The sequence below is a fragment of the Bubalus bubalis genome, chromosome 7 (genome assembly GCF_019923935.1).
Source record: "Bubalus bubalis isolate 160015118507 breed Murrah chromosome 7, NDDB_SH_1, whole genome shotgun sequence".
NCBI lineage: Eukaryota > Metazoa > Chordata > Mammalia > Artiodactyla > Bovidae > Bubalus > Bubalus bubalis.
In genome coordinates, this window is record NC_059163.1 from 104585994 (window position 1) to 104599683 (window position 13690).

General features: G+C 38.8%; 1 protein-coding gene across 18 annotated transcripts in view; it reads right to left on the reverse strand.

The window, feature by feature from the left end:
- The window catches only part of BMPR1B (bone morphogenetic protein receptor type 1B), a 524547-nt gene that overhangs the window by 80286 nt on the left and 430571 nt on the right, over positions 1-13690 (reverse strand). For 2 of the 18 annotated variants that reach the window (XM_044946217.2, XM_006071663.4), the window contains one exon: positions 7236-7369. The exons of the other annotated variants lie outside the window; for them this stretch is intronic. The gene's annotated coding sequence lies outside the window, so the exon portion shown is untranslated. Of the gene's footprint in view, positions 1-7235; positions 7370-13690 lie in introns of those variants that run through there. 18 annotated transcript variants of the gene reach the window in all.

Consider the following 13690-nt stretch of genomic DNA (forward strand, 5'->3'; position numbering starts at 1 on the left):
TGAAAATTTAAAATTGGCCAACATTTAATTATGTATCTCAGATCTTCTGTTGATATATAATCATAGACAGCCAGTTATATAACTTCACCAGACTCTAATGTCCTATGTTTTTAAAAAGAAGAAAATCAAAAGAACAAAGAGGTAATATGGCACTCACTTTAAAATGTATGAAGACAATCTAAAAATTACATGGAGAAAGTGGCTTGTCCATTAACCCTTTACTGTATACAAAGGCTAACACAGTGTGGTTTGTATGCTTCAGGGAAGTAAACAAAAATTGCTGAAATGAGCCACAAATGAAAGCAAGCAAGCTATGGAGTACTTACCATAGGCAAAACACTGTTCTCAGAGTTTTCACACATTTTCATATAATTCTCACCACAGTTAGCAACGCAGGTACAATTATTTCCATTTTTATAAATGACCAAGGCTCAGATATAAAGTCTTAGGATTGAGCTGACAGTTTTGCTATGCCATATAAACGATTAAATCTCTGATCTTTCTCCCACTTCTATGGTCATTATTTTCACTGTAATCTAAAAATAGCAATACACATGCATAAACTTGAGAAAATAAAAAAGCTGAAGTGAAATAAAAAGTTGTAATTCCAAAGTTCTTAAAAAGGCATCCAAGTTACTTTAATTGACTCAACCTGGGCTTCCCTGGTGGTCCAGCAGTTAAGAATCCACCTGCCATGCAGGGGACCCAGGTTTGATTTCTGGTCCAGGAAGATCCCACATGTCACAGGCCAACTAAGCCCACGGACCACAACTACCGAAGCCTGCGTGCCCTAGAGCCCATGCCCCACAATGACAGAGGCCACGGAAACGAGACAACTGCATGGAACCGGAGAGCAGTGCTCTCTGGCCACAGCTAGAGAAAGCCTGCCAACAGCAACAAAGAGCCGGGAACCTAAAAAGAAAAACTAATGGACTCAACCTATCTTCCCAGCTCTCTGTCCATATTTATCACACTCCCCAGGTTTTTTCATATTCCCATGTCTTTGCTCATAATTTTCAGACTATAGCCACCTCCGTTTCTATCATCTATGATACAGTTCACAATCAGAAGTATATGCATCTTTTTAGGAACTTTGCCATGTTATACATTTTACTCTACACTGAAGAACAGTTAGTTGCACACATATTCTGGCCTATCAACTATCACCCTCTTATGGCAAGTAGTACAGTTTATTTACATGTGAGCCACCCAACTGATTATTAACTTGAATAATTAGCTGTGTGACCTCAGACAATTTACTTAACCTCCATGAATTTCAATTTCCTCATCGGTAAAATGAGGGCAATGGCATTTATTCATTTGTATGTATAAAATACTCAGAACAGTTCCTTAAGGAGTTTGTTCAATATAAGTGTAAACAATTCATATACTATTAATCACTGAAATTTTTGATCAAAGAAATTCATTGTTTGGTGTTAACTAGCTCCCATGCTCATTCAACTCTGATTTTAGCATTTGTACATTTTTGAAGGAAAGATATTTAAGTTTTTAAGTATAAAAACATTTTAAAACATAATATTTTATAAGTCTTCTAAGTAGTTTTATAAGGACAAATATATATATATATTACATGTATATAACATTTACATATATATATTACACATACACAGAGACATTATCATAATGGATTCCTGCAGAGCACAAAATAAGCTCATCTCTCCAGCAAAGTACCAGTTCATCCTATAATTTGATGACACAGACGTGAAAGGAGGGTTATACATCAACGTAGGACTCTTGGATAGAGACAAGATTATTCACTGGACTTTCTTACTTCTTGGTACAATTTGGGAACTTTCTACATGCTTTCTGAACATTCTGCCATCCATACAGAGAAACTTAGCCTGTTTTACATCAACAGGACATTCACAGTTCAACATCTGGGTCTCCTTCTCTCTCTTTGCACTAGACAACTTTACAACTTTGATCTCTTACCTCTCAGCATCCACCTCATGGCTGTTAACAGTGACTTTAGGGGAGAAGGAAGCTACAGATCTCACTGAACTGGGAGATGACAGCCTTTTTACAGCAAAAGCAGCCTGAGCACTATTAATGTACAGAGCATGTATACAGAAAATACAGAAATATTTAGTGTCTTCTTTAGAAAGTTTCCACTCCAAAATGAGGACTCAATGGCTAAAAACCATAAAGACAGATTTAACAACAATCAAATCGGGCAGTTTCACTTCTCAAAAATAGTAAATAGAGTCATCGCACTTTCAATAGAAAATAATTATTAGAAGCGAAAGTTTACTCAGTTACCGTAAAACAGGTCCAACATCTTGCATAGGTCTTCTCATCGACTGTAAAGAGCAAATAATGAAAGCAGCAAAAATTCCAGTGGAAACTATGACTATTATTCAATTTATGAGGCTTGTCTTAAAGATATGGTTTGCATTAAATAACAGAAATTAGCACTTTACAAAGACAAATTTAAACTTATGACCTATAGTGTTTTACTTAAGATTGCTTAGTATAAGTGAGATGTATAAGATTACTGAGTGTAAGTAATCTACCTTATACCTTAGTATAAGGTAGATTACTTAAGAATAAGTGAGATGTTCTTGAGAGGAATACATTTATCAACAGAATACAAATTTTTGGTTTCCAAGGCAGTGCTTACTTCTGCGATGTTAAGTATCTTAGAAAGAGAAATATGGCAATGGATTCCTTAGTACTCTTCTACTCATCCCAACGCATACTTCCATTTCAAATTTAAAATGATGATGAGCCGGCATGTAATTTTCTGGGCCATTATCTGATTTCATGTCCAGGTATTCTTTACTTCCATTACCAAATAACAATGATATACATGGAATAATAGCAAAGATGTTACAAGTGCTCTCACTTCAAAATACCTTAACTCCAGCAATTTCTCATTCAAAAAAGACTGTGCTTTTGTAAATGACTGAATATATATTTATGCATCCTCATATTCTGTGTGACATATTTGAACTAAGAGAAGACTGCAGTCTAAGGTAGCGGCAAGTGGCAAGACACAGAGGCCTGGGGTCCTGGGAAGAAAGAATGGAGAAAAACAGAGATGAAAAAGGAAGCTAAAATGCTACCCATAAGAAGTGAGGATTCACTGACGATTCCTTTGCACAACCTCAGCCAGGAGAAACAAAGACCTTTTCAAATTGAAAGAAAAGATTTCTCAAAACAGAAAACTAACGCGCCAGGAACTATCTGCAGTGTTTTTCTGCAATAACCCTTGTTGCTTCTTCCAACAAGCTTATGAGTCCTACAGTGTTATTTCCCCCATATTAAAATGCAGAAACTGAGGCCCTGACAACTTGCACAAGGTCACAGAACGAGAGAGAGTTGAAACAGATTTTAAACAAGAAGTCTGACTCCAAACAAAGACTGGTCTCCTTCCCATTAACAGATATGCCATATAAAAACAGGATCTCCTAGTATCTACAGAAAAAAGACTCACCATGGCAACAGTCAATACAAAATCACAGTCACCGTGTGATAATCAAAGACATCCACCATATTTAAACCTACAATCATTTTTATTTTTTTTAATTTATTTATTTTAATTGGAGGCTAATTACTTTACAATATTGTAGTGATTTTTGCCACACATTGACATGAATCAGCCACGGGTGTACATGTGTTCCCCATCCTGAACCCCCCTCCCACCTCCCTCCCCATCCCATCCCTCTGGGTCATCCCAGTGCACCAGCCCTGAGCACCCTGTCTCATGCATTGAACCTGGACTAAGACTATCAGTTCATTTGCAGAGTGTTTCTGACTTAAAGGAGAGAGAGATGTGAGTTACTATTTGCCACCACATTCTGCTCTGGTCTTAAAAGTGTTTTATCTCTTTTCTTTTGAAGTGAATTTTAATGAGCCCTAATTGTCAAAGGACTTCATAAATATTCATTATACAGTAAAAGAAGTGGTGTTTCCTTTCCCTAAAAGCTGAAAGAGAAAACAGTTAAGATTCCAAAGTAGAGTAGGCATGATGAAAGTCTTAAATGGAATTGTAAACATTCAGTATTGTATTAGATGTTTACCCAAATGGTTCGTATTATTTGAACACTTAAGAAAATTCTTAGTGTAGCGATAACTTTTATTTTTGCCTTTGTAAGAAGTCCACCACAGCACAATCTGTTGGAGACATTTTCATTTTTATCAGTCATCCAATTCCAAATGATCCAAAACATTTCACTAACTATTGATGATGCCTTCTGCACCACTGAACAGTAAAACAGTTATGATGTTGGGAGGAAATGATTTTGATCTAAATCAACAGGGCAGGCCCAGCCATTATGAAAGTGCCACAAATCTTTTGCATTAAAGAATGTTTTCACACTGGATTTGAGTCTTCAAAGAAAGCATTCACCAAAGTGTTGCATTTTACATCAATCCTACACAGCTGTCAGGGAGTGCATTATCATAATGATTGACTTCTGATGAAGCCGTAGCCTCAAATATTTCCTTCCACTGCCAAAAGGTGGGAGATCTCACAAGATATCAAGGCCATGCCAGAGTTCCCAAGGTCAGCCAAATGCAAATGAGCTGGCAAGTCAAATATTAACTCCATGAGAACATGTCTCTCCAAAACCCACCCCATCTGATTCACTGTAAGAAAGGGGAAAACATGTTTGTTATTTTCAGACATATAGCAATAACTTTTCCCCCTTTTAAAACTGTTGTTTCCTCAATGAGAGATAAATATGTTTCTATAAAAAGACCTCCCCAAAGTCCCTGAATTGTGAAAATAACTACTTTGTCATTATCATAAAACCAGAAATAAAAGATACCTCAGTTAAATTTTGGGAAATTAAGACAGAAGAAAGTAAATATGTTTGTTTAGTGAAGCCCCTCTATAATTTCCAAAAATGAGCCAAATTCAAAGACCTAATTCATTTAAATATCTTTAAGAAATTTTATTAAACGATAATCAGATAATTTTTATTTTTTACTTGACTCTAAAATATTTAAGTCATTCAAATACAGCTGTTAAATTCTTACAATCATTTCCCCAGCTGCTTTGTATTTTTCACTTCCTAAACTTTAGCTGGAACAGGGGACGGTGAGATGGGAAGAGGAAACACATCTGTAATGGCTATTTAATAAGCTATGCTCTGTGGCTAAATAATTATACATATATTTATAAAGACTCCCTTTCTTTTAAAATTAAATAATATCAAATTTTGGTTTACCTACAGTATCCAGTAAGCACAGAAACATTTTATATTACCTGAATTCAGAAACACATGGCACCAAACAGGAGACCACAAATATTATGCAGGAACAGAATAATGCAACACAGGGGCAAAAAATGCTGAAGAAATTTTTTTTCTTGTGGTATCCACTAGCACTTTTTTTTTTAACAGACTACGCTTTTATTGGTTCTTTATGATTATGCTACCACCTTCCAGACGAATATGCGTTGTGATTTAAACAAATTTAAAAAGGAATTAGGAGAAGGCGATGGCACCCCACTCCAGTACTCTTGCCTGGCAAATCCCATGGACAGAGGAGCCTGGTAGGCTTCAGTCCATGGGGTTGCGAAGAGTCGGACACGACTGAGCAACTTCCCTTTCACTTTTCACTTTCATGCATTGGAGAAGGAAATGGCAACCCAACCCAGTGTTCTTGCCTGGAGAATCCCAGGGACGGGGGAGTCTGGTAGGCTGCCATCTATGGGGTTGCACAGAGTTGGACACGACTGAAGTGACTTAGCAGCAAAAAGGAATTAAAAAATGCAAAAGTAAGTATATGGTTTTCTTAATATCTGTTTAATAATTTAAAGTTCAGAATAAGAAACTCAATTTTTAGTCCCATGTAGTAAGCTTCAGGGTTTCCCTGGTGGCTCAGATGGTAAAGATCTGCCTGCAATATGGGAGACCTGAATTAGATCCCTGGGTTGGGAAGATCCCCTAGAGAAAGGAACAGCTACCCACTCCAGTATTGTGGGTTGAAGAATTCCAAGGACAGAGGAGCCTGGGGCGCTACAGTGCATGGGGTCACAAAGAGTCAGACACAACTGAGTAAGCTTCAATATACATGAAAAATAGCCTGGTGAAGAACATAAATACTAAAAACTTGTATCTTTTATTACTTTATTTACTTTATTTTGCTCTTATTAAGCATTACCTGACACCTGTTCCTTACTTCTTTAGATACTCAAAATGTCTTACTCTCTGCTGAATCTATACAGCTATGCCTAAATGCTTATTAACTGAACGTAGTTGAATAGATTTTAAAATAGTGCTATTGTGATTAACTTTATATGCCATTGACTGGATTGTGGGTACCAGATATCTGGTCAAACATTATCTGGTATTTCTGGGAGGGTGTTTGGGATGAATCTAATACCTGAGAGACTGCAGAAGGCCGATTTCCCTCCCTAATCAGCTGAAGGTCTGAACAGGACAAAAAGGTTGACTCTCCAAAGAAGAGGGAATGCCTCATATCTAATGTCTTCAAGCTGGGCCGTCACATGTTTCCCGCCTTCAGATTCCAACTGAAGTATCAGCTCTCTTCCTGGGACTTCAACTCCTGATCTCTGTATCTCTGCCTGGACTGTAAGTACACTCCTGGCTTTCCTGAGTCTGCAGCTTGTCGCCAAGCTAGGGACTTGCCAGCCCCCATCAAAATGTGGACCAGTTCCCGACGAAAATATATATACACACATGCTTCCTATTCATGGCATTTCTATGGAGAAACTTGATTCAGTTACTCTTGGTTTTCAAAGTTTCCTAAAATACCCAAGTTTCTTAAATACATATAAAAAGTTCTTTTAATTAAATCTGAATTACCTTGGGCCCTTGAATTGTGGTTTCAACCTAATAAAAAGTTTAATTTCACTATCAGCAATATAGTTGAGATCTAACGTACGTCCTCGGACTCAGTGAGTGACTCATTGTATGTCAGACTCATTGTATGTGTGACTCAGTGGACCTGAATCTGGGCAGACTCCAGCAGATAGGGAAGGACACGGAAGCCTGGTATGCTGCTGCACTCCATGGGGTCACAAAAGCAGGACCTGGCAGCTCAACAACATGTCCTCAGAATCCATGCTCTACTGATGGCCATTCAGGCAGTGCAGCCGCTAATGCCCCTGTGCCCAGTGCAAGCTAAGACTATAAGATCATTCACATCTTAGTGAAATGTAAATTGTCCACATGAGATCAAACAGCAAGGATTAAATTCAAATAGCAAGTCCAAGATCTCAACCGAAGCTAAGGTACACTCACCAACTACAAGATGATCACAGCGCAGAGTGATTTGGGTTTTGTTTCTATAAATTTCCTTGGCAGTATCTTTCTCATCTCTATCCACTCTCGGCCCAGAGATTTGTGTATAATAATCTCTTCCAACAGTGTTGCCCCTTGAGAAATCAAATTGTTAAATAAATGTCTAGGCTGAAGACCAGTTCAAGATGCTTTACTCTCCTCTACTAAATAAGGTAATAAAGATCACCAGAGGTATGAAAGCTATTGGCAAAAATCTGAGCTTCAAAATAGGTGAAAAGCATGTAAGTGGAGAACACAGTCACTGAAAACTTATATTACTCAATAGATACATATATACCAGAAATTTTACTCAAAACATTAAACATTTTTCATTACATGCATTCTGGATGTTTTACTAAAGAACGTACTCATTTCCGGTGACTAAAGGAAAAAAATGTACTTCAACGTGTTTTCAATAAAAGAAGATGGCTGTGAAAGTAAAACGGAGTGTTTAAGGCTAGCCAGGGCAAGGTAAAGGCTAAGCTCTTTGTATTCTAGAGGTACTTAGACACTTCACTGAAGATAAATGCTGTTTTCATTCTTTCAAAATGTACCAACAAAAATGAATCAGACATTTCCTTTTTTTCTTTTCTCTTTTTCAAGGATTTCTCTTTCAAACTTTTTTTAAAAAAAGAGCCACATTCCCCCCTGGCAACAGTAGGCATTCCTATACTCCTATAGGAACATGCTGTAGTACACGGTTTTCCCTTGTTTGATTTGCGTAAGGCCCATCTCAAGACACAATCCACTTACTAGGCACAAGTATCCTCTTCTGAGCTCTAGTCCTTTTATAGTCAACTGACTATGAAACTAACATTTCACGCTAAGAGGTCTTGCTGATACACCAAACTCAACGTATTTAAATCTGAAGTTCTTCCTCCTTCCTGAAGCCTCTCCAGCCTATCCTTGTTCTTTCTAAACCTAAACTGTCTTCAGTTTCTTTCTGATAAGCATACCCATCATCCACACAGCTGTCAAAGAAAAACCCAAGAATCTTTCTGGATGTCTCCCTCTCTATATCCATTATATCCAATCCATTAGCAATACAATCATTTCAATCTTCTAAATTTTTCTGGAATCCTTAACTCTCTACTGATATTGTTAAAAGATTCCAAATGTAGCCCTCACCATTTCTTATCTGGTGGTCTACAATAGGCTCCTAATCTCTAGCCCTACCTTCCTCTAACCATCTTATACTACAGCCAGAACTACATTTTCTAAAATACACATTCATTTATTTGCTTAACTAAACAATTATTTGGAAACACCTACCAGGTAACAGATTCTGCCCAAGGATGTAATAATGAACAGAAAAAGACACAATTCCCTGCCCTGACAAAGCTGACAGTTACTGGAGAAAAGAGAAGAGAAGTCAAGTCAAGATGAAAGCACATTATGTTATGTGCAATGTGGAGAAATAAAGCAGAGAAAGGAGATAGAAGATGTAGGGCGTGGTTGTTAAAGAGGACAGTCAGAATGTCCTCTCTGAGGCAGTCATTTCTGGGAAGGGAAAGGCGGTGAGAGTGAGCTATGAAGTGGGAGTGTTCCAGACAGAAGAAAGCAAGAGCCCTGAGGTGGAAGTGTACCTGGGGTCCTTGAAGAGCAAGAGGCACAGGTTTGTCCAGAAAGAGGCACAGTAGTAGGAGGGGAGGTCATAGAAGACAAAGGGATGGATCTGAGAGGGCCTTGTGGGAACTTTTTCCTCTGGTTGCTGTGCCAAAGATGGACTATAGGGACAAAAATCAAAGCAGAGAGCACTTAGATGACTGCAGGCACTGACAGTGAAGCAGTTAGTGGATGATTCAGACGGGTGCTGTGGTTTGAACATGGATGGCAGTGGCAGGGGTGATGAGAAGCGGTCAAATTCAAAATGTGTTTTGAAGGTATTATTATTGCTTTAATTTCCAAGAAAGTAGAGCCGAAGACAACTGCTTGCCAACAGGCAGTTTACTGGCAATGTCATCCAGGAATCAGCCAGGGCTGTGAAACAGGAAAGAAAAAACATAGGCAATCTGAGGATGAGTTAACTAGCTCACCTCGCCAGAGGCACCACGACATGAACCTCAGTACCTCCATTCTGGCTCGGCTCCTATCATACCCCACTGGTCGTGTACGGCCTTTCCTTTCAAGCTGTGTGTCAGCACACATTGGTTCCTCGTGTTGCATTAAAGAAGCCCCAAGGCAGGGGACCAAGAGGTTAAGAGAGTGTCCAATTTCATCTTCATAAAACAGGGCAATGCCTTCACAAGAGGTGGCTCAGTGGGTAAAGAATCCGCCTGCAATGCAGGAGACGGGGGTTCAATCCCTGGGTCAGGAAGATCCCCTGGAGGAGAGCGTGACAATCCACTCCAGTATTCTTGCCTGGAGAATCCCATGGAGAGAGGACCTTGGCAGGCTACAGTCCATAGGGTCGCAAAGAGTCAGACACGACTGAAGCAACTGAGCACACACACACCCATGACAGCAGGAAGGGGTAGTCTCAAGAGGATTCTGAAGTGGAGTACATGGAGCCCTAAAAAATAGTCTTGGAATAATTCTGTAATGGACTATATGCACTACGTGAGAGATAAAGAAGAGATAAGGATAATGCCAAGGTTTGGTCCTAATTAACTACAGTATGAAACTGCCATTAACCAAAAGACAGTGGGAAATACGATTATGTATGTTACTTCCTTCTAAAAGGTAGTCATGGATCTCTGCATCTCCAGTTCACACACACATTCATCTCTTCAGCCCTGCTTACAATCTCAAATTAGCCACTCACTACCCCGCACCTCCAACTCTGCACTTATACTAAATAAACTCAATCCTCTGGCCACACCGTGCTCTCTCGGGGCTCTCTGGAATTTTGCTCAGGTTGGTCCCTCTGGCTATCTGTTTTGCTCAAATAACTCCTTATCAGCCTTTAATTGGAAACTCAGTAGATATCTCCTTTTAAGTTAGATAGACACCTACCCATTCCCAAAGCAGTCTTTGTATGTGCCTGCCTCCTCTCCAGGATGTAATCATGGAATATTTTTCTTGAACCCATAGGGCATATTACAACACTGGAAGATACTAGGTATGCAATTAAAGTATGTTAAATTAAGGAATAAGTGGTTTCTCCAAGTCATTCTATGTTTATTTTTAAAACAGTATCTGTGCCCCAGACCAACTTCTCATATGAACTATTTAAATATTTTAATGTGTCACCTCATCCTGAGACACTGAAGCTTATGTCCAAAGTCACATAAGTATTCAGTAGCTGGGAAACAATTAAAATTCAATTATTTTGATTCCCATCAGAAAAGACTCCTGCTTTTTCCCAAATAGTTAACTCTGAGCCAAGATCTGAGTATAATATGTTTTAGGATATTTATAGAATTAGATCATTAAAGATTAAAAATGCTTATTGCATTCTTTTTTTTAATTGAAGTATAGTAGATTTACAATGTTTCAGATGTACAACAAAGTGTGTATGTGTGTATATATACACACACACTTTTTTCAGATTCATTTCCACTTTAGGTTATTATAACATACTGAATACACTTCTCTATATTCAATAGAGATACTGTGCTATCCAGTAGGTCTGCAATGTTTATATATTAGTAGTGTGCATCCGTTAATCCCAAACTCCTAATTTGTCCCTCCTCTCCTGCTTCCTCCTTCCCATCTTATTGGATTTTAATACCAGCATTCCAGTTAACATAAAAATAAGACCATCTGGAAGGAAAATAAATCATTGTACTGAATCTTAAATCTTAAAGACTCCTAAAGAGAGGGTTGACGATACTGGATGCTTGGGGCTGGTGCACTGGGACGACCCAGAGGGATGGAATGGGGAGGGATGAGGGTTCAGGATGGGGAACACATGTATACCTGTGGCGGATTCATTTTGATATTTGGCAAAACTAATACAATTATGTAAAGTTTAAAAATAAAATAAAATTTAAAAAAAAAATCAGATCTTTACAGTCAGCCCCATGCCAGACTTCTGGAAAAAAAGATCTTTTTCGCCACGTTGTCTACAAGTTACAGGACTAAACAGCGTATTTGGTTATGCTGTTCAGGTAGCACATGTGTGCTCAGCTGTTTCAGTCATGTCCAACTCTTGGCAACCCCATGGACTGAGGTCCACCAGGCTCCTCTGTCCATGGAATTTTTCCAAGCAAGAATACTGGCTACTGCTGCAAAGTCACTTCAGTCATGTCCGACTCTGTGCGACCCAATAGACGGCAGCCCACCAGGCTCCCCCGTCCCTGGGATTCTCCAGGAAAGAACACTGGAGTGGGTTGCCATTTCCTTCTCCAATGCAGGAAAGTGAAAAGTGAAAGGGAAGTCACTCAGTCGTGTCCGACCCTCAGCGACCCCATGGACTGCAGCCCACCAGGCTCCTCCATCCATGTGATTTTCCAGGCAAGAGTACTGGGGTGGGATGCCATTGCCTTCTTTCTCCAGGGGATCTTCCCAACCCAGGGATAGAACCTGCATCTCCTGCATTGGCAGGCAGATTGTTTACCACTGAGCCACACGAGAAGCCATGTTCATGGAGGGCAGAGCCCAGTCAACTTCTCACAGAGGCTTCCTGACTTCAATCCATTTTAGTTCTGATGGAAAATGTGAGCACATTATTTTTAGATTCAATATAGGTTTCTGTTGGGTAAATTTTCTGGCTGACTAGATTTTCTGAACCTAGTCCTTTTCACTTGGAACAAATGTGCAATTCCCGAAGATGCCAACACATCATGTGTTACTGATGCATAACAAGATTAAGAGGAAAAATGAAAACATTTAAAAGGCAAAACATACTTGGGAAAAAATTACACAGTAAAGTGACCTGGGAAACGCCCTCAGACATTTTCTAAAATTATTTGGAGAATATCTTTAGAATTTAAAAGTACACCTAGGTCCTATTAAAACTGCACAGTGTTTTCAGTGTAGGGAACAAAACAGCATACAAAAGAAAGCATCATTTTATAATTTATAGAGAATAAAAATCATTCAAGTTTGAAACTTCCGAAGTTCTATTAAGTCCTTAAACAACTCATATTTAATTATAAAATACTACAAAATAAGAGACACTTCTGAAACATATGCATTCAATCACATAGCTAGATGTGGTAGCATTTTTTAATTTTTTCTAAACTGAAATTCCTTTATTAGAAAAAGAAGGCAGAAGACTCCATTATCTAACTAAAACACCAATCATACCATAACTCAGCTCACAAACCCTCCATGAATTTCCATTGCCTGTGGGATAAAGTTCAAGTTTACTCACAAAGCCACATAATTTTAGTTCAAAGTTCTCAAACTTGAACCACACATCTGTATCAACCGGACGGCTTGTTAAAAACAAAGTTTTCTGGATGCATTCCCTGGAGATTTTGATTCAGTAGATCTGGGTTGGGACACGAGAATTTATATTTCCAACAGATCCCCATGTTACGCTGATGCAGGGACCACAATTTGAAAACCACTCACTGTCTAGTCACAATCTAGCTTTCATGTGTCGTCCGTGTCCCTACACAGACTTCTGGCTCTGCACATTTTCATCCTTTGACTCTAAGTAAACTATTCCAATCACGCTTATGTTTATAGGTTCTAGAATTCAGCAAAAGAACTCTTGCTTAAGCTGTACTCTACAGAGCAAACGATTTCAACAGTACTTGAATGCTGTCATAACCACATGCCAGCTTATCCTGAATCAGCTTTAGCATCACTTGTTGTTAATACTCTGATGTACAAACCTCAAGGCCCTGGGGTCATTTTCCCATCCTAATGATGGCCATGGCCCTGAGTGGGAGAAGTATGAAACAATATTCTGGGGGAAAAATGTTTTTGTTATGACTATGAGTTTCTGCTATCTGAGAAGGGCTTGTCAGTGTGGGCAGTTTTCCAGCTACTCGACAGGAAAGGCGTTTCTGCTACAGTAACAAGGAGAAAAGCTTGGAAAGAGGCTTCCTAGCCTATAGGCATGCTCTCTGTCCCTAGGACGATCTATTAATCTGTGTAGAGACAGTTAATGATCAAGATTCATAGGCAAATTAACAGATCCCCATAAGGCCCAGATACAGAATTATGAAGACCAATTGTCCCCAAAAGCAATAACTGAACAAGCAGGGTTGCAGGTGGGCTACTCTGCTAAGTTTTAACAAAGGAAAAATGATATGATCTTAACCAGAACTAATGGAAACTCTTAATCACAAGTAATTTTTCTCATAAACCAATTAAACAAAATAACAAAGCCTCCTCACTAAAATTCTGATTTCACAAGTAAAATACTATTATAATTGATATCAGAAAAAGAAAATAACAGTCAACACAGGAACCTGAATTCAGTGTTTTCCTTGTAGAGAACATTTTCTGGAACCCAAGTCTTGAATATTAGAGTAAGTGGTCATGACCTTTTCCAGGAAATCTTCCCAACCCTGGAA